Source organism: Macrotis lagotis, chromosome X (genome assembly GCF_037893015.1).
Source record: "Macrotis lagotis isolate mMagLag1 chromosome X, bilby.v1.9.chrom.fasta, whole genome shotgun sequence".
Lineage (NCBI taxonomy): Eukaryota > Metazoa > Chordata > Mammalia > Peramelemorphia > Peramelidae > Macrotis > Macrotis lagotis.
The window spans coordinates 460,806,191-460,831,103 of NC_133666.1; the positions used below are offsets into that span (position 1 = coordinate 460,806,191).

A 24,913-nucleotide genomic window follows, 5' to 3' on the forward strand; every position below is an offset into this window, starting at 1 on the left:
TGACAGAGTGAAAGGTCCCAACTGCCACACTTCCCCAAAACCTCTCCTGCAAAACAACTACAAAATGTACCAAAAAGAATTCTATGTGGGAAAACCTCAAAAAAAAAAAGGAGAGAGAGAGAGAGAGAGAGAGAGAGAGAGAGAGAGAGAAGATAGAGTGAGTCATTTTTTTCCAGCCCAGAGCAACTTAGGAGGACAGAAAGAGATTTGCAAACACTAGGGAGAAGTTTAGTTAGCAGATGTAGTACCTGCTGTGGATTGTGAGAAAGCATCACTAAGGAAAGCTAGGGGGATGAATACCTGGTCAGAAAAAAGATCCCAGGGGAACTTTAACAGCCCTTGGCAGAGGATCAAGTATCATTTCACAGCTGTGTCACACATTACACAATTCCAGGGTCATAGTTCCAGGGCAGAAAAAAAAAAGCAGTAATAGTTATAAGGGAGCAGGAACCCTACCTGAGTAAACAGGAGAGCACAGATCAGGAGGGCAATGACCAGATCTCTTTCCAGATGACACCACATTGGAATCACCAAAAACTTACAGGTTCCCAGATGGAGCTGTGAAAGCAGAAGAATATAAAAGAAGCTCAGACTAATCATTGCCCCAGAGACCAACTTTAACATAAAGATCAGTCAAGAAACAGACTGAAAAAATGAGCAAAGAACAAAAAAAGAACCTGACCATAAAAAACCACTGTGACAGACAACAGGGAAACCTCAAACTCAATATTTAAGACAATGACCTGATAATATCTTCAAAACCTCAAAGAGAAATACAGATTGAACAAAAGCCCAATAAACATTCCTAGAAGAGCTAAAGAAAGAGATTAAAAATAATTTAAAAAATCAAATAAGAACAAGAGAGAAAAAATGGGAAAATAAATGAGAACTTATGCAAGAATATTATAAAAAAAGAAGTAATAAATTGTCAAATATAGACACAAAAATACTGAAGAAAATAGTTTCTTAAAAATTTTGTCAAATGATAAAAGAGGTATAAAACCTCACAAGAGAAAATAACTCTTTAAAAAGAAAAATGGAAAGTGCTTGCATATAATGTTCTTCATTATTTTTCATTTACTTGAAATCAGGACCAATTTGAATAGACTTTTATATTATATAGTCTGGTTAAAATGAATGATTAAAAAAGGTTTTAGGCAATGTAATCTTACAGGGGTTAAGGAAAGATAACAGATATAATATGAGGTGAGTGAGTACAGAGGGCTAAGAACTGTAATGAGAATCTTGGAAGCAACAATAAACATTAAATATGCTATGTGGTCATCAAGATAACCTTCATTAAGTAACATATGAAGAAGGTCTAAATATCTTTAATCAATTATGAAGGAATATTGTGGTTGTGGATTATTTTAGGGAGCTTTGGGAATAAAAAATAATTTGAGAACTATGGTTTTACATAAATAAAAAGTAATGTTCAGTTGATCATAGGTCATGGGAGATGATTAAACAATTCTCTTTTCTTTCTTTTCAGTGTCATGAGGATGATAATTGTTTTCAAATTTAGGTCTCTTTTAATTTGGTCATTAAAATCCTATAGTATGAAATATACTTTTAGTTCTCAAGGAACAAATTAAGAGCTCTGAATATTCCTGATTTTAGACCTCATGAGGGTGTTACTAATTATTTCAAGAAAGATCATGAAATTCACAAAACACTTGCAAAATAAATTAATTTTGCTGCCCTTTAATTTAGGGCAAAGATACTTTATCTGTTTACTGGATAGTCACACATTCATAGTAGTCAACTGTTAAGCCCAAAATAAGATTGTGCTAATAAAATCAAAATAAAACCCTAGCATTGTATCTCCAAAGGGCAAAGATGTCAGCATGGTTCAGAGAATTCTCTAATTCAGGACCCAGATCTTCCCTTCCAAATTTTTCCAGGTTGTGACTCCTTCCTATTGTGGCTGGCTACAGTACCTGACCTTGGCAGTGGTCCAAGGATGTCAAATAGCCCCTAAAACTGGTTTGAATATTATAGAAGCCAATTGAAAATTTCAAACAGCTGAAAATTATATTTCTTAGTTCATGCCTTCCTTTCCCTTAGGAGTAGGAATCAGGTAGGAAATAGAAGGTGCAATTTATGATATGAGAAATTTACATTCTGTTATTAATAAGCTATTTTCCTTTACTGTTCTAAATGCTTCATAATGACATGATTCTGATAGAGGTCTGAGGGAGCAGGTAGCCCATGGAAGGAATGGGAGCTGACAAATAAGTGGGAGTATGAGTTGAACAATTCTACTTGTGGAAACCTACATGGCTAGTCGGATGTCACAATCTGTTTTAGTCAACCAGAGGACAGAGTCATTTGGATGAGGCTAAATTGAACATAAGATTCTAATTGAGAGAAACAGGCAGTTTAGCTAACATCCACAGTGTCCTCTGGTGGTCACATTAGTCAACTTGTGCTTCTGAATTCATTTTCTAAAAATCTTGAATTTTAACTCATGGAACTGTATGATTAGGAAAAAAAGGAAAATTGATTAATTGAGAGAAGTATGTATTTTCTTCAATTTATTCCCATAAAGCTCATTTTAGTGATAGGTAGTCTTTGGGGTATACTATGAAAACCCCATTGTTTACTCCACATTGAAAATTTGATAAATCCTCAAATGATACTATGCTATAGTTTATAACATTGTTCAAATAATAGTAACTTATATTTGTAGCATTTTAATGTTTTAAAATGCTTTTACATACATTTTATCCTCACACCAATTTTTGGAGATCATTTATACAATTCTACCTTCTAGACCTATACGGAAAAAAGGTCAAGGGTATTTTTTGATGAACTCTTTTAGAACATAAGGCTGTACTGGGGTGCCTAGGTGGTGCAGTGGATAGAGCACTGGCCCTGGAGTCAGGAGTTCCTGAGTTCAAATCCAGCCTCAGACACTTAATAATTGTCTAGCTGTGTGGCCTTGGGCAAGCCACTTAACCCCATTTGCCTTGCAAAACCCTAAAAAAAAATAAGGCTGTACTATAAGTGTAAATTTCCTAGGATTGGAGCTCCAAGGGGAAAATAACAATAAATGGTAAATATCATCATTATAACTCAAGTTTCTATAAAATATTGGAGTTTATACAAAGTTTTTGCAAGAATATTTTAGGGGTAGACAACACTTTAAAATATTACTTCCATTTTAGCAATAAGGAAAGGAAATTTCTTAGAGGTCAAGTGACCTAAATTTTGTCACAGAATGAGAAAGAATGTAATAGATGCTTAACTTGTTGATTCAATCAGCATGCCAGCTTTGACATTTCATCAGAGAAGTGACAAGATAGGCTTCTAAAGAGGTATCAGTTTTGATCTCACTAAGTCTTTAACATCTTGTTGCCTTTATGCAAATCAAACCAACATATTTGGTGAATATCTTCTATATAAAAGTGACTTTCCAATTTTAAGATGGAGGAAGAGAGAAAGGCAAGGTCCTAGCCCTCAAGGTGTTGAAAACAGTAAAACAAAATCCATTTAGGAACACTGGTTTTTAAGTAAAAGAGAATCACTAAATTCTTGTTTGGGTTAATATTTCCCCAAATCTGTGATTTTTGATATGGAGTTTCTCAATCCTCTATGGCACTTTTTAAATATGATTTGGTCAATTCAATTCATATTTATTAAATTTTTATTTTAAAAATAATTTGCTAAAGATAAAGAAATGTGTAATGTTTAGAGAAGACATATTTTAGATGGAACTTATTTTCTAAGGAGCTCATATTCTTCTACATTTTAATGAGGTAGGATATCTTCAATTTCATTAATGTGAATTTTTCCTCCACCCATGCTGACTCTTCTGAACTTTAGTAGATTGCTTAATGAGTTATACCAAAAGATATATAAAATAAAATAAAGCAAAACAAAATCTCTCCCAGTAATTAATCCTAAATAGATGAGTCACTGAGTATTTAATTTGCCTGATCTCTCATGTAATGGAATAAAGTCATTACTAGGGTAGTATTCAGAGCTATTCCTTCATGGTGGGATCTACCATAGCCTATACTTTGCTGGCATAACTTTTGAGAACACAAGATCACTCACATGCCATGATGATATCTGATAGTGGCTGTTAATATGGGTTTCATCATAATAAAATGATCAAAAATATTTTCAGCAATTTATACAAAATACTAGAAGAATCTTACAAGAGCTACAACAGTATAGATTACAATAGATATAAGAAAAGTTTTTCTAAAATTAGAGTTGCCTTCAAATGGAAAGGCTGTCATTGCCAAATAAAAGGTAGAAAAGATTCTTGTTCACATATTGGGTAGAAATGGACAGCTTCATTTCAACACAGATTCTTTGATTCATGAGCATTTTTTTCTGCTTTCCAAGTGGATTCAATGACTTAGTTTTTGGTTAAGAGTGAGAAATTAGATCTTCAAGAGTCAATTACAAATGCATCTGAGTTCACTATCCATTCTATCACCAAATAGGAAGTACTCGATCGAACAAGCAGTAACTTATTTCAGTCAACATCTAGAGGTTCAGCTAGGAGTAGCTTTGTAGGCTTGCGGGTTCAGTCAGCATAGCCTGGTTTGAAGCTTTGTATCATTTTGTTCTGCTAGAACCAGAACCAGACTGGCCCTGACTCAGAGAAGGAGTGAGTTTTCCTCATGTACTTTTTATCTGAAGCTTCCTGGATTTAACATTACCTAGGGAACATAGTGATCCTAGAATTTCACTCCATTTCATTCCCACCCACCTCCCACCCCACCCTTTGTTGTTAGGAGTCCAAATTCAACTGTGGTTCTTGGCCAAATTGCCTGCCAATTAGCTCTTTTTCCCCATTTTTTCAAATTCAGAAAATTTTGTTCTTTCTGAAAATGGAAAACTGAGCCTAGACTGAAATGTTCCTCATGAAAACTCTATGCACTGACGACATTGGTAAACAACAGTGAGCCCATGTGCAGAACAGAGAGAAAATAATTCATTAGGATTTATCCATTCCAGAAATATTTTCCTTTATATTTTTCTGCTTTCCAAGGGAGCTTTTACACTTCAAGTGTAAAAGTAGTCTACCTAAAGCAATAATTGAAGACAATTCACTTGAATAAAGAGAGAAATATTTGCATTCTCCAAGTGCATCTTGAGCATGGTGTACAATTAGTAAAGTCACCTTCTTTCTTCTCCTAATGGAAATTTTTTGAGAACTTGCTTTCATTAAAAAAAAATGAAACCCTAAGGTCATACATTCATTACTTGATTCTCCTTAGGTAGGATTGTTGACAGGGATGGAACATCAAGCCTTGATTTGAGTTCAGGGTTATTTTAAAGTAATTATGAAATCCCAGAGTTGGAAGGGACCTCTGATCTAACCCATATCAGAACAAGAATCAATGATATATTAGATAAGCAATCATATTGTCTTTGAAAACTTCTGGTAAGATGAAATTCACTACTGCTAGAGGCAATTTACTCCAGTTTTGCATATTTCTATTTTTTTAATAATGAGATTTTCTTACATTTAGCCTAAATTTACCTCTGCTTTTCCCAATTATTGTCTGTCATTCTGCGCTTTGGGACCATGCATAAAAAGCTACATCCTGCATTCTCATGGCAAACTTAGAAATACATGAAGTCCCCTTTGACAAATGGACAACTGACTCAGCATTTACCACAAAGATGTGAATAACAAAATGAAAAGGCTCCATTGAAATGTTTATAATTAGTACTTTTGTGGAAGCAAAGAATTGGAAATAGAACAAATGGTTAAACAGGTTGTGACACATGAATAGAAAGGAATTTATAACATTATTTGGCAAATAAGATATATAACATATAAGATATGAATTTTATGAATACAGAGATAGATGCAAAGACATATAAACTAATACAATATGGTAAATAGAATCAGGAAAATAATATATACAATGACTAAAACAATTCAAATGCAAATTATTTGAAAATAAATGCTGTCAAAATATTCAAACTTAGTTCAAAGATGATGTATGAGAAGGTACTCTTCCTTGCTTTCTTTGGGCATTATGGGTATAAATGCTACTTATAATGTTAGACTATTTTTGTTGATTTTTTTTACCTTTTTTATTCTTTAAATAAAAGGAAAGACTTCATTGTAAGGGAAAGGAATACATAGGGAAATGTATAGGATATATAAAAAAAGATATTAGAGAATTTCATTTAAAAATCCATGAATATAGCCTGTCTTGTTTTCATGCAAAATATTTGAGTTAGTTGATTTTATTTAGAAGACTGTCATTATTCCTGGTCTCATTGGACCCAATTCAATGATTTCTACAGGCAAGAACATTTAGAACCCCCATATAGCATAATCTTGAGCTTTTCTCCCATTTTACCTATACTTCTCTGTTAAGTTCTATAGCTTATCAGAGCATTTCCCAAAATGTGGCAGCCAAAAATCAACATAGACCTTCAAATATGGTCTGACTTAGGCAAAATACTATATTGTTCTTAGTCTTGGACACACCTCTTTTTTATTATTATCTTTTTAGATTTTTTTCAATGCAATGGGTTTAAGTGGCTTGCCCAAGGCCACATGGCTAGGTAATTATTAAGTGTCTGAGGTCAGACTTGAACCCAGGTACTCCTGACTCCAAGGCTGGTGCTCTATTCACTGCGCCACCTAGCCACCCCTGGACATACTACTTCTTAATGCATCCTAAGAAAGCACTAGTTTTCTTAGCTACTATCTCATACTGTTGATAGTTAAAGAGTTTGTAGTTAGTTAAAATCTTCAAAACTTCAAAGTACTGTCTTGCTCATTTTGTACTTGAAAAGATTTTTTTAATCTGTTTAAAAATGCCTCATCATCATTGCAAACTATATACTCAAATGGATACTTTGATGCTTCTATGAATCTATGTGCTTATCAGTATGGGTGTCATTTTCAATGAGAGCATCTTGCTTGTGATGTGTTGCAGAATATTCATATTCAATAAGATATGACTCTTCACTGCCCTTTGGATGACCCTCAATTTTACTTTCATTAATTCTGGAGAATGTGGTATTCCATGATTTGCATCCTGAGAGCATCACCAGAAGAATAATGGGATTAAAAACAAGGCTTTTAGTTCAGAAAGAATCTTAGAGCCTTTAAAAGCATTATGCAATCCTAAAAAACCCAATATATCTTGTAGTTTCCCTCCTGCTCAATTTTGGGTCTATTTCATTAATATTTTGCATTGTCAGTGTGAGAAATATAGAGGCAGCTAGAAGGCACAATGGGTAGAATACTGAATTCAGAAGGACCTGAGTTCAAAAGTGGTCTCAGACACATGATATGTGACCTTGGTCAAGTCACTTAACCTTGACTGCTTCACATTCAGGGCAATCTCAGTCATCCTGATTTTGAAAATGAAAGAGAAACATCTATAAGAAATATAATGGCTTATCCTGGAGCCAGTTTGAACTGACTTTTGAGAACTGCTTGTTAAATGTTCTTTGTGAGCATTTAAAGAAAATAATCAAATACAACAAATCCAGGGCTTGATTTATTGTTTGTTGATTAGGTTCAAAGAAGTGATTGGAAAAAACATTGCAGATTAAACTTAAAGTATTTTGTGCATAAATTTCATTTTCCAGTGCATAAATTTCATTTTCCAGAGAGCTAGGTATTAAACATTTAATAATACATCCCTGGGCATGTATACTGATGGACCAACTCTATGAGTTGGTCCAATTGCAAATTACATTCTAGAGAGAGCAGGTATATTTCATCTACCTGTTTTTTAAAAAATATAGATGGGTCAAACTCTTTTAAGAGTTAGTAGATATTACTTAGAAGATGCTGTCATTATTCCTAGTCTCATTGGACCCAATTCAATGATATCTATAGGCAAGAACATTTAGAAGACTTTTGTTTCTATATAGAATCCTTCTTCAATTTGGATTATGTAATAGGCATTCTCCAAGATGCTGGTCCGTACCTTTGGTGACAAAATGCATCCCTGGTTTATATTTCAGTTGATCTTAATAATCAGAGGATCAGAGTTGCTTCTGATGTTATAATATGCCTGATTTGGACATCTGTATGTTGGACAACTACATGTTGAAGGAGAGTCTTGTAAGGCAGCATGTAGTCTACTCAATTAAATTCTTTTATGTAGTCAGACAATAGACACAGTAGAATCTCATATTCCCCATATCTTTCAGGCAATTGTGTGATATATAAAAGAGTTATAAAAGCTTGTCTGATTTCTTCTCAAACCTTTAAGAATGCCTTACATGTATGTATGTATGAATACATTATTCTTAAAATTTTGTAGAGATGAGAAAGCAGGTATTTAAGACTAATTATAAATATTCATTAGGTCACTTTTTTCATAACAATAAGATATATATATATATAAAATATAATAATTATTTTCGTAAGGCTCCCCCTCCTCTTTTTTTTCAGAAATTTTAAGAAACAATTTCTCACCATTTTCTAAAGTGGGTCATTGGCAAAATAGATTTCATCTGTATGCATGTGATTTACACCAGCTTATCTTTCTTTGTTTTGCTTAATGCCATTTCTACTTCATCCAACACCTAGACAATGTTGATATACAAATGTGTTCTACTGTCACTAATGGTGTTAAGAATATGTTATTAAATTTTTTATGACTTTTTTCATTTTCATTTTTTTTATCCTTACAGTTATAACTGTTACAGTGATAGTAGTTGTATCATATAATGGCATGACTTGCACATTATGTTTATTATAGTGAGGGGAATGTGCAAATACATCCTTTTAACTGCTTTTTCCAGAACATCTCATCTCATGGCCTGATTTGATAAAAAAAAATGAATAGGACTTTTGGTGATGGTCTGGATACTGTAGGAGTCATTGATCTTTTGAATGTGGTTTCCCTCTCATATTGGTGAGGCATCTTGGTGCTCCAGCAATGCTGGGGAAAAATGCCAGAATAAGAATTTTTGATGACAAATTGGCAACCACATGCTATATCCAGATTTGTCTCTTGATGATCTAATTGTGATTTTATGGCAGAAAGAGTGACAGTTTACCTACAACTGTTATATGGCCCAGATGAAACACCTGATTCCTCTCCCTGATCCTCATGTCATTGATTCTCAACATTTCCTCATTTCTGCTTAGTACTACCATTCTTCTATTCCTCCAAGATTGAAACTCCAGAGTCATTTTTAGCTCTTTCCTCTTCCTCATCAGCCTGATGTATATCCCTGGTTTATTTTCACATCTAATCACTTGCTAAGTCTTATCAATTCTTTTTCAGAGTATTTCTAATATCTATTTCTTTCTCTGGCTCCATGTCATTAGCATCATTCACTTCTCATTTGTCATAATTTAATTACATAATAATTGGTCACTTTTCTTCCAGTAGCTTCCCTCTCAAACTATTTTCTATTTACTCTTCCTACCAATTTACTTTTCCTAAGATACTAGTATGGATATAACATTGCCTGATCCAAAAAATGTCTGTGCCTTCCTATTGGTGCTAGGATAAAAATACAAACTCTCCCATCTTACAATCCATTTATTAAACTTATTTAAAATTTTTCTGCATGTACTTTATCTTCTAGTCAGATTTACATATTAAATCATCCTTGATCTAGACATGTTTATCCTTCTTCCATATACTTGTAAGGATTACCCCCAGTCTTGGAAAATACTCCTTCATTTCTGTTTTTTGAAATTCCTATCTTCCTCTGAAAGGCAGTAAATGTCAACTCCTATATAATGCTTTTCCTAATCCTCCCCATTATTCATGTTATTGCTCTCCTAAGATTGCCTTGAATTACTAAGTCAGACAAGTAACATCCAAAAATACTAAAAGGATTGCTATGGCTTATAGAGTTTGTTAAATTTTGTTAAGTCTTGGAGAAAAGGAGAGGACTTGTGAAGATTACCTATCACTCTAACTGTTGGGAGAAAAAAGGAGAGGAAAGAGAAACAGGAAATATTTGAGTCCACATTTGAGTTCATGAAGATGAATCTTCTTGATTGCAGGCCCAGTACTCTATCACTGTGACACTTAGCTACTACATTTTGGGGTAGTTAGGTGGCATAGGGGTTAGAATAATGGCTCTGGACTTAGGAGAACCTGAGCTCAAATTTGACCTCAAATACTTGATACTTGCTAGCTAGGTGACTTTAGGCCTTGCATCTAGGACCGTCTCCAGTCATCCTGATCCATATCTGGCCACTGGACCCAGATGGCTCCAGAGGAGAAAGTGAGAATGGTGACTTAGTACAGCCCTCCCTCACTCAAATTCAATTCATTTGCATATTATGGCATCACCTCCCTGATGTCATGGTCTTCTTTGAGAACAAAGAACAAACATCATCATCATCATCATCATCATGACCTAATTTTCCATTTTCTTAACAGTTATCTAAAATGACCTGTAACTTTGAACTCTTGTAGCAGGTTGAGTACCTGACAGATAGCAGGTACTACTTAAATATTTATTGACTATTGATTCTAGTAAGATTCTCCATTTCCCACAGAGTAGACCCTCATTGTTTTCTTATCAGAAAAAACAAGTTACACTTCAGTTGTAACTACAGAGTGAGGTTCATTTTTAAATGCTGCTAGTTTCTTCTGACCAATGAAGATCTAAATGTTCTTTGCTCTCTTCTATTTAAAGATGACTCATAAGACATTTTGGAACTCAGGTAGGCATTGGACCACTGAAGCTTGCAACACTGTAGGGATGGATGAGTTTGGGAGAGTACTGAGAAATGATTAAGTTTGAACAAGATGTACCAACTTATTTAAAATGACATATGATGTAAGTGGAACTTGAATATATAAATTTCAAACATTTTCTTCAGGAATGGGGTTGCATTTCACATCTTTTTTCATAGTATTACAATTAGTTGGCATCACAGACTCTTTCTTCTGATGAAGTGACCCTCTACCTCTTGGGCATGTATCAAACAGAGTGACTATCCATCAAATGGCTAGAGAGCATGAGAAGTTACACGTACTACAGAGTTTACAAGCATCCTTTCATCTGGCATCCCAGTGAGTCAACAATGATCATTTTTAGAAGGAGGTGACTCTCTCGTTTGCCACCTGTGTACTTTCCCCACTAAGTTTGTTTCTCTGGGGTACTTTTTCCAATGTTAAATGTATTTTGCTAAAGAATAATAGGTTTATTGTCAGTACATCTACTTGCAATGTTACCCATTGTATTTTTTCCTTAAATACCCCAGGAAAATGTGGCCTCCAAAGGAATAATTAGTCACAACTTGCTTCAGCTACTTCTGTTATTGTCTCAAATCAGTGAGACTCCCTAAAGTCTATGGGGTCTGTGATTTGCATCAGTAGAGAGAAACTCAATGCCAGCACAATAAGATTCTTCAAGTTATTTAAGATTCAAATTTCTAGCTTGCATAGTTTTTGCAGCATTGATGAAAAAAAGTCATAAGGACAGCTAATGGAAAAGATGTAAAGGAAAGGTAAGATATTCACCTAAAAAGAAATTCCTTTGTATTCTCAGACATTTAAACAATAGAGGAGACTTCCAAAACCCTGAAAATATTAAATAAAACATAATCTTTAGGTTGTGGATACTGACTGCATTTCAGCTTAAATCAAGAATGTAACATGAGAGAGAGAGATAAATAACATACTGTTATTGTATTGAAGGTATTAATGGGTTAGGTAATCTGACTGAGAATGTAAGGAGATTTGAGAATGCTTCCTCAATCTTTACTCCACTATCTATCTCTGTACCCTGACTGATAGTAGGGCTGGCATGTAAGAGGATAAAAAAAATGGGCAGAGTAGGGGACAAGTGATCATTTTGGCTGCAGAATGAGCTTGTATATCAAGTTAGGTGGAAATAATTTAGGATGTAGTTAAACACGTGGAATCTGGGAGGGAAGGAACAAGGACAGAGAGGAAAGCATGGAATCTGTGCATTTTCCTCCATGACCTTTTGGATAAGCCTTGGCAATCTTGCTCAGGCACGTTACCTGGAGATCAGTACTTCCTACCCTTACTGATTTAGAGAAAAAATGTAATTCCAGTTATTGAGTGTCTACTGTCCCAGATTTTTTAGGAGGGACCCTGTGATGCCTGAAGGGAAGCAGTGAGAAAATCTTCCTGACTGGGACAAAAAGATCATGATGAGGACTAGGTGATGAGTTTGGAAAATCACCATGGGAAAGGAAGTAGAAAGAAGAGATTAGATATGCTCTGGTTGATTTCAATGGCATACAGACAGTCTGCTTTGGGCAGTGAATTGATTTGTGGGCAAGGTCCAAAGTGTCTAACCAGATGATGTGCCAGGTAAGAGAACACTGAAAGCTGGGAACATCAGGTTTTGGAGCTGTGCCTGATAAATGGGGGGCTGAAATATTCCATGGCACTGAAATATTTTCTTTCCATCGAGAGGGAAGAATTTGCATTTTCTCCCCATGCTAATTATATTCAACACAGTGAAAAAAATTTGGAAAAGGAGATGTGTTTTGCAATTGCTAGGTGAGTAATCCAACTTTGTAATGGTGGTGTGGCTTTGGTAGCCAAATTTCTTTTTTTTTCCTGTATTAAAATTTTAAAGCAATTTTTATATTTTTGTACTTCTAGGGTTCTGATAATGATTTCATGAGAACAATATTGTTAATATTATGGTTTTCTACTTCTATACACTATTGTATAATACTTTTGGTCAATTTTTACTTTGGGTTCCAAAACAGGCTTAATTTAGATATACAGAAAATTAGAAATCGTGTTAAATAGAGCCTTTAAAATTTTTCATTTACTTTAGAATGCAAATGATATATTGATTAGACGCTCTACACTCTCAGTGGTTTCTTCTATTCCCAATAATCATTTTTATAGAATAATTCTCAAAACTAGCCCTAATTTCTCTCCTGAATGTTATCATTACAGTGCTGAACATCTTTGCTTTAAGGTCCATTCAGTTTCTCAAACTTGACATTTTAAAAATGGAATTTATCATCTTTTTCCTAAAACCCACCATTCTTTCTTTTATCAAGATTTCTAAAATCTCCCAAACTAATCTCCATGATCTATTCACTCACTAGCCTAATGTCTTTATTTTAATTGTCTTTATTTCATCTTCCTGCTTTCAGTCTCATCTTTTTCCAACACATCCTTTAAGTGACCATCAAAAGAGTTTTCTGTCATTAGATTTGATCCTATCACTCCCTCATTCAAAACATTTTAGTCATTTCAGATCCTCTTTAGGTCTCTAATTGAAAAGAAAACTGGGTTCAAATCTTGACTAAGATACTGACTATCCATGCTAGTCACTTAATCCTCCTGAGTCTGTTTTTTCATGTGTAAAATGGAGCCAGATGACCTCTGAGGTCAATTAAACAATCAATTAATCAGTCAATAATATATATCAAGCTTCTACTATGCCTCAGGCACTTTTAGCTCTAGAGCTATGATCCTTCCTTTCCAGGCTCATTTCATATTTTACTTTGTGTACTCTTCATTCCAGGGAAACTGTTCATGTAGCTCTTACCTGAAACTGATATTTCCTTAGTGTACCCATTCATTCACACAAACTTACCTCACCTGATCATTTCCCCTTCCTTTTTTTACTTTTCAGAATATTTATCTTCCTTTAAGGCTGAATTCAGGTATATTTCAGACATGATTATGCCCATTTCATTTCTCAAATTAACTTAGAAGTATGCATGTTGTACCCCTCCAGGAAAAGGTAATGAAACCAGGGACTATTTAATGTCTTTTCTTTTATCTTTAGTATCTATCAGAGTTTTTTGCACATCCTATTACTATGAGTAAAATTCAACACTAGTATACTGAGGACAGTTTTCTCAGAGCAAAATAATAGTTTTTTAGCAGGGTTACTGACCTGTTAGTAAGCAGGTCAATAGATTTTTTTAAAGCCAAATACCCTAAGATAAATACTTGACTCATTTTTATAAGATTTTTTATATATATATATGTAATATATATATATATATATTATATGTATACCCAGGCATATTAGGTGATGAAATAATGCAACTGGTGACATCATGGGACTGAGGACAACATAACTGGTTACACGCCTGAGGCATGGGGGATTTATATGATTAGCTGGAAGTTGGGTCTAGCAATAATTCCCTTATTTCCTCCTGTGACTAAGAGAAGTTCACTTTGAATCCACATGCAAGTGCAGAGAGTGAGTTAGATTTCTTTGACTAGCCAACCAGACATCCTTGATGGATAACTTGGTAGTATAAAGATACTAGCTGGACCAGACTTCCTGGTGGCCACACATATTCCTTAAGAATAGCAGATTTCCTTAAAGCTAGAACAGCATAGTGATTAACAGGAAAACTAGATGTCTAAATTTGACTCATTACAGGTTGACTGAATTTCTGAACTAAGATAAAAACACAAGACTTGGGCAGATACAGCATACAATCAATTACTGTAAATTACTGTATCAGGATTAATGAATTAGATACAGAATCACTTTAATCTTCTCACTATATAATAAATGTCCACTGGATATTATAATCGTGTTGACTTACAAACTACTTGAAACTTTCAATGAGTGAGAAAGGAGTCTTTGTCCAAGCTTTGATTTCCATTTGCTGGATACAATGGCTCCTTTCTCTTCAATTCAGAACAATTTAGAGAGATTAAAGAGAAGAAAGTTTATTATTTTAGGGGGGGTTAGATATGGAGGGTTAAACTTTATGAACCTTGTTTCCATCCCTGCTCTTATTTTTCATGCAGAAAGGAATGTCTCTGGCATTCCAAGTTGGAATTGAGAAAGCATTTCTCTACGAAAAAACTTGTCATAGATGCACAGATTTATTTATTCTATTATTAGTACTTAGATTTCAGGTATTTTGGGGTAAAATGTGTTTTTGTGAGGTAGTCTGAGAACAGAGCTACCATTAATAAAGTTGTCTGTATGATAAAATGTACGATAAATTCCAAAGAAATACTGATAGACTTTTATAATACATTTATTGGTTGTGTAGTCTCTGTAAAGGTAGAAAATAATTAACATAGCTTATGCTTTCCTTTGTGTCCAACTCTTCATGACCCCATTTGGGTTTTTCTTGGCCTACATACTAGAGTGGTTTGCTATTTCCTTCTCCAATTCATTTTACCGATTGAGGAAACTGAGCAAACAGGGTTAAGTGACTTGCCCAGAGTGATAAAACTAGTATCTGAGGTTTGATTTGAATTCAGGTCCTCCTGAATACAGGACCAGTGCTCCATCCACTATGCAATTTAGCTGCCCCAATTACTATACCAGGTTAGTCTTAAGTGTCTGTTACAAAATAATATTGAAAATTATGTCTTAATAAAACAGTTCACATATATGCTACACTTTAATTTTACTAGTTTTTTTTCACCTAACAATCTTGTGAGGTCGGTTGTATATTTTTAAGACTGAACTTTATAGATAAAATACTATGACTAGTGAGGGTCAGGAACAGGATTTGGAGGGAGGTCTCCTGTCTCCAAGTCAAGCATTCTTTTCACTATATGTAAGACTGCCTTTCATATCTATTATTATTATCATTTTTAAATTACTGAAAGGAGATGAGTGTCTAGTCTCCATTTTCTTTAATTATCTCATCATTCTCTAAAAATACTACTAATTTAAAATGATCTCACATTCTGCCTTTTTATTAACAGAAATACTTCTGTCTCACATTGATGAACAACAGGAAGATAAAAACAGCTGGTGATACTTTCCTCTTTGTAAATTTACCAGACCTGAAATGTATTAACATTTTCCTTTTCCTTGCAAATCCAAGTTCTGTTCATTCTTGAATACCCATCTCGCATTAACACTTGCTCTGACAAGCTTTTTTTTTTTTTTTGACTGCCTTAATCAGGAGCAATCTCACTTACCTATAATCTCCAATAATAGAATGGTCTATAAAATTTCTTTGATAATTAGTTATCCAACATTTTTATGATTTTTTTCTTGTCCTGAACTGTTACTGGAATAAATTTATTATTCTAAAGATTTTCTCATGTTTCTATTTAGTACAGCTAGTACATCTCTTACCTCTTTTAGGGTAGGGACCAGGTCTTAAATTACTTTTTATTTTACACAGCATCTTGATGATTGGCTTTGTGCATGGTAGGTGTTCAGTAATTCAATAATAATTTGATGTTTTCAATATTTGCAAAACACTTTATGTGTTATTTCAGTGGCTTCTCATAACAACTCTGTAAGGTAGGTATTGTTTTTATACATAGATGAGAGGGTTTAAATGAATTGCCTCAGTCACAAAAGCAGTGGTATGGCCTGACAGAGAAGAATATGAACTCAGAACTTCCTGGACCCAAGACTACTGTAACCACACACACACACACACACACACACACAAAGAGTTTTATATATTCTCTCTCTATATATATATATAAATTGTATACATCTCTCTCTCTCTCTCTCTCTCTCTCTCTCTATATATATATATATATATATATATATATGTTACCTCTCTCTCTCTCTCTCTCTTTCTTGCCTCTTTTTTTTAGGTTTTTTGCAAGGCAAATGAGGTTAAGTGGCTTGCCCAAGGCCACACAGCTAGGTAATCATTGAGTGTATGAGGTCGGATTTGAACTCAGGTCCTCCTGACTCCAGGGTCGGTGCTCTATCCACTGCATCACCTAGCCGCCTCTCTCTCTCTCTCTCTCTCTCTCTCTCTCTCTCTCTCTTTCTCTCTGGACACTACTACACAGATATTTTCAGGTAGATAAAAGAAATGAAGAGAAAGATTCTTATGCTATTTTCCTGTTGGTTTATTTGAAATACCAGATATACATCTGTTTGACTCTTCATTATTCTGCCATTTAGAAGATGTTGGAAAATTTCAGCTGGGGAGAAGAAATAGAAACTTAGAAGCATTATGAAAGGGTAAAAATCTCCTTTTGAAGTAGTTGGAGCCAACTTGAAATAAAATTGAATTCTTAGATGAATAAAGCAACAAAAAGCTAGTGGATGGTGAATCATACTTACTATCTTAGATAGTGCTTCTCATATTCCAAATTTGAAATTTAAAAGCTATCTAAATCTTATACTAAATATAGTAATTATGGTTTAGATCTGTGATTTTCATAAGAATTGGGAACTTTTGAAATAGAATGTCTTCAACCAAAGGAGATCATCAGATCATCTATTGCTTTTGTCTAGAATTGTTTGGGGGCACTGGGAGATTAACTGACTTTTTTATTCTTTGATTTCAGAAGATCAGGACATATACTGTCATTGTGAAGTCTTCTCCTACTTATATAGACTGTATCCTTCTTTGATACTGTAGACTTTTTCATAACTTGTTGTGTTTGAAAAATTCATTGCATGTTGGCAAAACTAGTTGGCAATTCTCTGTGGAATGATCCCAATAAAGCTGAATTAATTTTTGCTAATTCTGTTTTTATTTGTCCATATATACCTTGTTTTTTCCTAGTAGAATGTAAGTTCCTTGAGGGTAGGAACTGTTTTATTATTAGCTTCATATGCCTAACGTCCAGCACAGTGCTCACTATTGTCAACATATTTAATGAAAGCTCGTAGAACTACCTTGAGTTGAATATGACAGAAACTTTTAGGATTAAGTGTTCTGGTACTTGATTCAATATGAGTCAGCAATACAATATAACAGTAATATGAGTTAATTTAATCTTTGGCTATACCAATAGAAGTTTAAAATCCTAAGAAAAAAAGACAATAGTCCTTCTGTCCTTTACCTACATCAGATGATATAGAGAATGAGAAGATTATGGATTTTGAGCAAGAAGGGACCTTAGAGTTCATCTAGTCCAGTATTATCAAAGTCAATTAGAAAAACAGGTCACTAATCCATACATAAGGATTTCTTTGGACCACATATTTAATTACTTTAAAAAAGGTAATATTATTTATCCTTTATAGTCTTTTTGTTTATTTTGTTGCATTTAAATTAAATTAAATTAAAATTGCATTTTAATCTGGTTTGGGCAGCATGCAGGAATGTTGTTGCTTCTTCCAGCCTGAGTGCATATCTCTGATTTAGTTCAACCTCTTTATTATACAGATGAATAAACCGAGGCCAAAAGAAATTAAGATGTTTCTCTAAGGTCACACAAGTCAAGTAAAAAAGTGTCAAACTCTGGCTTTGAACTCTCTGATTATTTCCATTGTACTATAATATAGAGTATTTGGCTCATTATCACAAAGCATATGGAACAGTTCAATTATGGAGTACATCTAATTTTACCTTTTTAGAATAATATTTTATTTTTTCTCAATTACATGTTAAAGCATTTTTTTTTTACACTTGAGTTCCATATTCTCTCTTTACTTCCCCCCACCTCCCTCATGTTCTCACTCTCTGAGATGGGAAGCAATTTGATCACACAATCATGTAAAACAGTTTGTGGAAAATATCTAGAGGTTATTCCTTATCTCTAAAAGGGGAACTCAGAAGTTCTCAATGGGAACCCCTGGGGTTCTCAAGCTCCTTTCTGGAGGTATATGAAGTAAAACTAATTCCATAGTCATATTGAGATGTCTGAATTTCTATTATGGAAAATTACATTAACTTTGGGAAATGTTAATTTTTAAGTTGTGACGGGGTACTGCAACTAAAATTTTGAGAATTTTTGGTTTGATATATAATTCCTTCTAGCTTTAATAACCTTTGAATATCTATAAGGAAGGTTAGTTCAAGAAACTAAGAATGTTTATACTGAAGATAAGACTTATGGGGCCAAGAGAGTTGTGATAATTCTCTTGAAATGTCCTAGGGGATTGCAATGGTGGAAAAGGATTAGATTTGTTCTAGTGGACTGCAGAAGGCAGAACCAATACCAATAGGTAGACATTGGCAGGCATTAGATTTCATCTCAATGTAAGGAAAATTTTGCTAATCATTTTAACTGTCTGGAAATGGAATGAAACTCTGTTAAGGAGTAGGGAGGTCCTTGAAACCTGGAGTTGAATGTCCATTTGTTAAGAATAGACTGTAGCTTTCATTCATCCTTTGGGTACTGGTTAGATTAGATGACTTCAGAGAGCTCTTTCAACTCTGATCTTTCAGATATTTGACACAGCACTGAGTACAATAACTTTTCACAAAGTAATCTTTCAATAGATATCTGGTTAGTGATTGATGCCGATTTAAAACAAATTACAACTTGGTAGGAAGGCTAGCTAACACAATCAGTTTAGGATCTGGATTTTGATAGGTAACTTGAAGAAAGAATAAATATTCAGTAGTAATTTTCATGAATACAGTAAGGTAAAACATCTGCCTTTTGGTCTTGGGTGGAATTTGTTTTTTGCATCTTTTATAGGCTTGAAAAATAATTATGTACCACAAATACCCTTGTATGAGTCATTTACTTAACTGAACAGCTGCCTACTCATTAGCCAAATGTTTTTTCATTTTAAGTCACATGGTTAGATGAATCTTGTCTCCTATCTACATCCATCCCCCAGTAAGCAGGAAGATAATGTACAGGTATTTTCTTGTGGAGCTAAAGTGGCACAAATCTCCTTTTGAGTTGTGGGAGGAGATGGCATTTCAACTCTATGACAGGGTGAATTTAGAAATAATTTTTTCATGAACTAACTTTGAGTTAAGACCAGCTAATTGCAAAATAAAGCGAATATAGATCTAATGCATGTAATGTATCTTTAAATTTTTTTCTTATTACTTTCCAGTCTACAACTTAGTTGTAATCATCTGGTGAGACAATTATCTTACCATCCTTGGCAGACATCAAGTTCATTTCTACCACTGAGTTTTTGCCTGTATTTCAATTTCTTTATCTTTATATCATCTTAAATTCAAAATGTTTGCTTTCCCTTGGACTAATTGTCACCCAGAGTCAAAGTCCTCTTACAAATTTTCTCTGACTACTCTTTCCCATACTTTATCCCTCTTTTCTAAGAATTTTGTAGTAATTGTCCCTATCACACATTTTGGCACTACCGTGCTCATGTGATTTAGACTTCCTTCATTGAAACTTCAGATTCCTCTTTAGAACATGGAGTTGAACTATGTTTCTGCAGACTTTTCCAGCAAATCACAGACCCTGACAAATCTTACTAAAAATGGAATGGTTTCAAGACTGTGTGACTATCTTCTGAAGAATAGCTCGACTAATTTCAAAGAGGCTGTGCACCAGAAGTTTAGCCACCTCATGAAAAACACCACAATTTTTGAAACAGTCTGCTTAAAAACCTTCCTTTATAGATGTAGAAACAAATCACTTAAGGTTAATTTACTTGCCCAGGGTTATAATTGGTATAGATCTGAGACAAAGACCCTCAAGTCCAACACATTTTCCAATTATCAATGTATCTCTCAAACTTCCTTTAAAATCCACGCAAATAAGAACACATTTTATGCTTGTTCTTCAAAATGCCTGCCACAGCTGTAGTCATAGAATCACTGCTAGACTGTAACAATCTCTTTAAGGGAAGAAATTTTGTATTTTCCAAATTTTCTGTCTTGTTCAACCCCTAGCGAGGCCTCTGTACATATATTTTTTTTTTAACAAAAGTTATTTGAGTTGAACTGTAGGCATTAAATAAGCCCTTACTGCCTGATGGTTTGACTGATATGGTTATTTATGTGAATATATCTGTGAATGGGAGGGGGTATAGAGTTTGATGCCCAGGTTTTCTATATACACACTTTAAAAGTTTACAAATTTTGCTTCTGTGAGCAGAATGATGATTATGATCTACTAAAAGATAATGATAGTAATCTCATAGAAAGCTGTTTCTAACTGATAAAGCTGAAGAAATTGGTTATGAAGTTAAGCTCCATTTCAGAACAGGAGGCAGGTCTCTGCTTACTGGTTCATATTATTTCTATTACTTTCCTCTTAACTACTTAGTGAGAGACTATGCTACATATCAGAAGCTACTGGAACACAACACCAAGTCCATAAAATGTACTTTAACACAAAGACATAGTACTGGATGACATGTACTCCAGATGGCTCAATAGCTCATTTCCCGTAATTATTAGATTTCACATTTCTCCCTGATATCTTCTACTGGCTCTGAATCATACAGAGTAAAACAATCATCTATAATTTCCATTCCAGTTAGCTATGGTTCAGCTGCTTGAATTGACCAGAGTTGTTATAACTTAACAATAGTTCTTTATTACAATCTCATTCATTGCAATGAGTAGTCTGTCCTGATTCTTCTCTTTCTTCCAAATGAGGTTGCTGGATATTATGTTTTTTAAAGATGGTGAAAATTATCATTCATTCTTTCCTTCAAAAGAAAACAAATGCCTAAAACTTTCTTGGAAAAGCCATCAGAAGAACTTTGAGGAAAGAATGCTAATTTTTAGACAGACAAAACAGGGACACGAGTCCTTCAGAACTGTTGCATTTCACTTAGATAAAGATTTTTTTTTCTTCCTGAGAAACATCCCTAAAAAATGTGAAATAAGGTTACAAAGGTGGGTTGATGCCAAGTTTGGAGGGTCTGGATACTATTTTAAGGACTCTGAATTTTTATCCTGAGGATAATGGGGAGTCATTTGATGTTTTCTGGGGTGTGGAATGATATAAAGCTGTGAATTAGGAAAATTAATCTGGTACTATTGTCTACAGTGAAATTAAGGGATAATCAACTTGATGGAGGCTCCCACAGGAAACTATTTCAATAGACTAAGCAAGAGGCAATGAGGACTTCAATGAAGATTTGAATTGCAGCTATTCTACTTACTAGATTGATTGAAACCTTGAACAAATAATTTTTCCTCTCTAGGTCTCCCTGGCAAAATAAGAAGATTGACTAAAGGAATTCTAAAGTTCCTTCCATCTTTGAATCTTAAAAAAGGTAAAAGAGAGAATACAAAAGAGGATTCATTAATAATAAGTTGGAGCTGAAATTCTTTAGCATTTGTTGTCAATTGGATTTAAAGACAGAGATAATGAGATGCAATGACATGAAAATGATTCCAAGATTTTGAGCTGTGGTGATGGCAATAATAGCACTACCATTGACAATAATAGGCAAGTCAGAAGATGAAAACATTTGTTGAGAAAGATGATGACTTCGCATCTAGACATATTAAATTTGTTTCTGAATGGCAGGAAAGAGTTTAGCACTATTGAATTTGCATAGAGATGGCAATGGATGAGGTCACAGAAGATGGATGTAGGAAAAAAGAGAAAGGACCAAGAGTAAAGTCTGTGGAAATATATTTATTCAGTTGGAAAGAGAATGAAGAAAAATAAACAAAAAAAGACAGTGGTGAGAGAAATGGTTAAAATAGGTGGAAGGAAAAGTAAGAACAACAGTGTCACAGGTCCAAGGGAGTAGTGAACATCAGGAAGAAGAACAAAATCAGCCCTGTGAAATGCAAAATTAGAGAGGATGATGACAAAGGTGCAATCTTTGGCTTCAGCAATTTGGAGATGATTGGCAATGTTAGGGAGAAGTTTTGCTAGTATGATGGAGAGAAGGTTTGAGGAATGAGTGATTGGTGAAAAAGCCGAAACATTAAATGCAGATTTGTTGTTTTTTAGGAGTGTCTGTTGTGCCCCATTCTTTATAACCCCGCTTGGGGCTTTCTGGGCAAAGATACTAGACTGGTTTGCCATTTCCATCTCCAGTTCAATTTTCAGATGAGGAAACTAAGGCACACAAGTTTAAATGATTTGATCAGGATCACATGTCTAATAAGTATCTGAGGTTAGATTTGAACTTAGGTCTCTCTGACTCCAGGTCTTGCATGCTATCCTCTTATATTATCAAGTCACAGCAAATGAGATTTTTCCCATACTTTCCCCCAAAGTTTGTAGATAGGTATCATGGTAAATAGAAGGAGGTAGCAGGGTTATAAAAACTTTAAAAATAAAGTAAATCTGAAAATAAGTAAATACAATGGGGAAGAAACAAATAGAGAGGTAGAGAATAGAGATACATGAAAAAAATGCAGGGATTGATGGAATGATGGATCAATATCTCTTAGGTGAAGAAGTCACAGGTAGAACAAAAATTTAACTTTGAAGAGACAAGCCACCTTTTCCTAGGAGACTAAAGGGAGGCATAAGAGGAAATAATAAGTGACAAAGAAATTTCAAGATTTGGAGGTGGGGACTTGACCTTTACAATTTAAAAGGTTATTGTCAGATTTAATAATTTATTGAATTTATTTATTGTCCAAGCTCATTACCAATTTTTATATTTCTTCAGATATATTGAATTTAAAGCAAACTAGTTTTTAAATGAATGTTTTTAGAATTAATTGAGAAAAATCATCATTTTCATAATCAAAGTGAGTGATCCCACACTATTCAGAAAATTAGATACAGAAAGAAAAGTCTCATTTATATCATAATATTCAAAGCAGTATTTTTTGTGGTGGTAAAGAAGTAGGAGCAAATGAATACTAATCAATTGAGCAATGGTTAAATACATTTTGATAATATGAATATAATGAATAATATGGTAATAAAATCATAAATAGGAGGAATTCAGAGAAATGTAGGAAAATATGATACGATGCAGAAACAGCAAGCATAATCTAGAAAACAACCCACATAATTATTACAATAATGTAAAAAAACAACAACCAAATAAACCCCCAAAGTCAACAATACTAAAATGTAGTCAAACTCAGTTTCAGTGATCAATTTGGTCTCAGAAAGAACATTACAAGATATATTTTTAGCTTCTCAGTAAAAAGGAGGGGATGATGTGGACAAAATATGGTATACAATATTTAATATGCCCTTTTCTTCTCAATTTTGTTAGTTTTTTTAATTCAAAAGTGGAAAGAGGGGAGGAATTTATTAGGAAATGATTGTTTTTTAAAAAGGTATCATTAAAACTTAAAATACATGAATATTTAATGGACTATGTATCATCTTTATATTAATTCAATTACAGAGTTATGGACATATGTTCATGGACTTTTTTGGCTATACTCTCTTTGACTACAGCCTGCTGTAAGTAGATGAACAGAAAAGGAATTACTTTTGATTTCCCCCGTCTTAAAAAAAAATTGAGAAAATAGACTAATGTCAAATTGTTCTGCTCTTATAGGTTAATTTAACTAGCTTTATTCTTTTCTTTTAAATAATATTTATGTAAGACAATGGGGTTCTTAAGTGACTTGCCCAAGGTCACAAAGCTAGGCAGTTGTTAAGTGTCTGAGGCTGAATTTGAACTCAGGTTCTCCTGAATCCAGGGCCAGTGCTCTATCCACTGCACCACCTAGCTGCCCCAACTTGCCCTATTCTTAAGATTATATTTAGTGGTGGCAGTGTTTGAATTGCCCTTGTGTTTGTACATTTTCTGAACCACATTTTTATGATCATTTTCATTGGTGATGTAAAAATCTGATTAAGAGTCCCAAGGAGCCTTCTTCATAACTCTTGTAAAAGGGATTCTTCCTTTTATGTGGACTTATTGAAATGAGAATAATTTCTGATTTCATTGGTATCTGAATCCACAATTGTAAAAGAAGCAAAGGCTGTTTTTCTCATTTCTGTTTCTGTGTGGAGAAAGAATGGAGTGTGGGATTTTAATAATTGACGGTATTCCAGCTGGACACCTCTTTCCTAACTTTCTACCAGAATCCCCAGGAGTGTGTGAGTTATAGAATTCACTGGGGAAATCTCTATTTTAATTCAGCTAAAGTCTTTTATATAATTGATATTTTATTTTTTCAAATACATTTTATGAAATGCATATGCATATTTTTACATTTCAAAATTTCCTTCTTACCCCCATTCAGTGGTAAACAGTTAGTTTAATATTGTACATACACCTTTGTGTTAAACATATTTTCAGATTAGTCATTTTTAGTATGAGGAATTAGGATTAAGGGAAAGAAATATATGAGATTTAAAAAAAAATAAGTGAATGTAGTGTTCATCAGATTCTGAAGGGTTAGCTAAAGTGTTTTAAAAAAGTAAAATGGAGAAATTAATGGTAGTAGAATTTCTTTTTTAAA

The 24,913-nt window shown here is 34.0% G+C and overlaps 1 protein-coding gene and 1 long non-coding RNA gene across 3 annotated transcripts in view; one reads left to right on the forward strand and one right to left on the reverse strand.

The window, feature by feature from the left end:
- The window catches only part of DLGAP1 (DLG associated protein 1), a 782,098-nt gene that overhangs the window by 537,592 nt on the left and 219,593 nt on the right, over positions 1 to 24,913 (reverse strand). For both annotated transcript variants that reach the window (XM_074203980.1, XM_074203979.1), the window contains exon 3: positions 457 to 558. The gene's annotated coding sequence lies outside the window, so the exon portion shown is untranslated. The remainder of the gene's footprint in view (positions 1 to 456; positions 559 to 24,913) is intronic.
- Positions 12,289 to 24,913, forward strand: part of LOC141500623 (uncharacterized) — a 151,545-nt gene continuing 138,920 nt past the window's right edge. The window contains exon 1 of the long non-coding RNA XR_012471981.1: positions 12,289 to 12,461. This is a non-coding gene — a long non-coding RNA (uncharacterized LOC141500623). The remainder of the gene's footprint in view (positions 12,462 to 24,913) is intronic.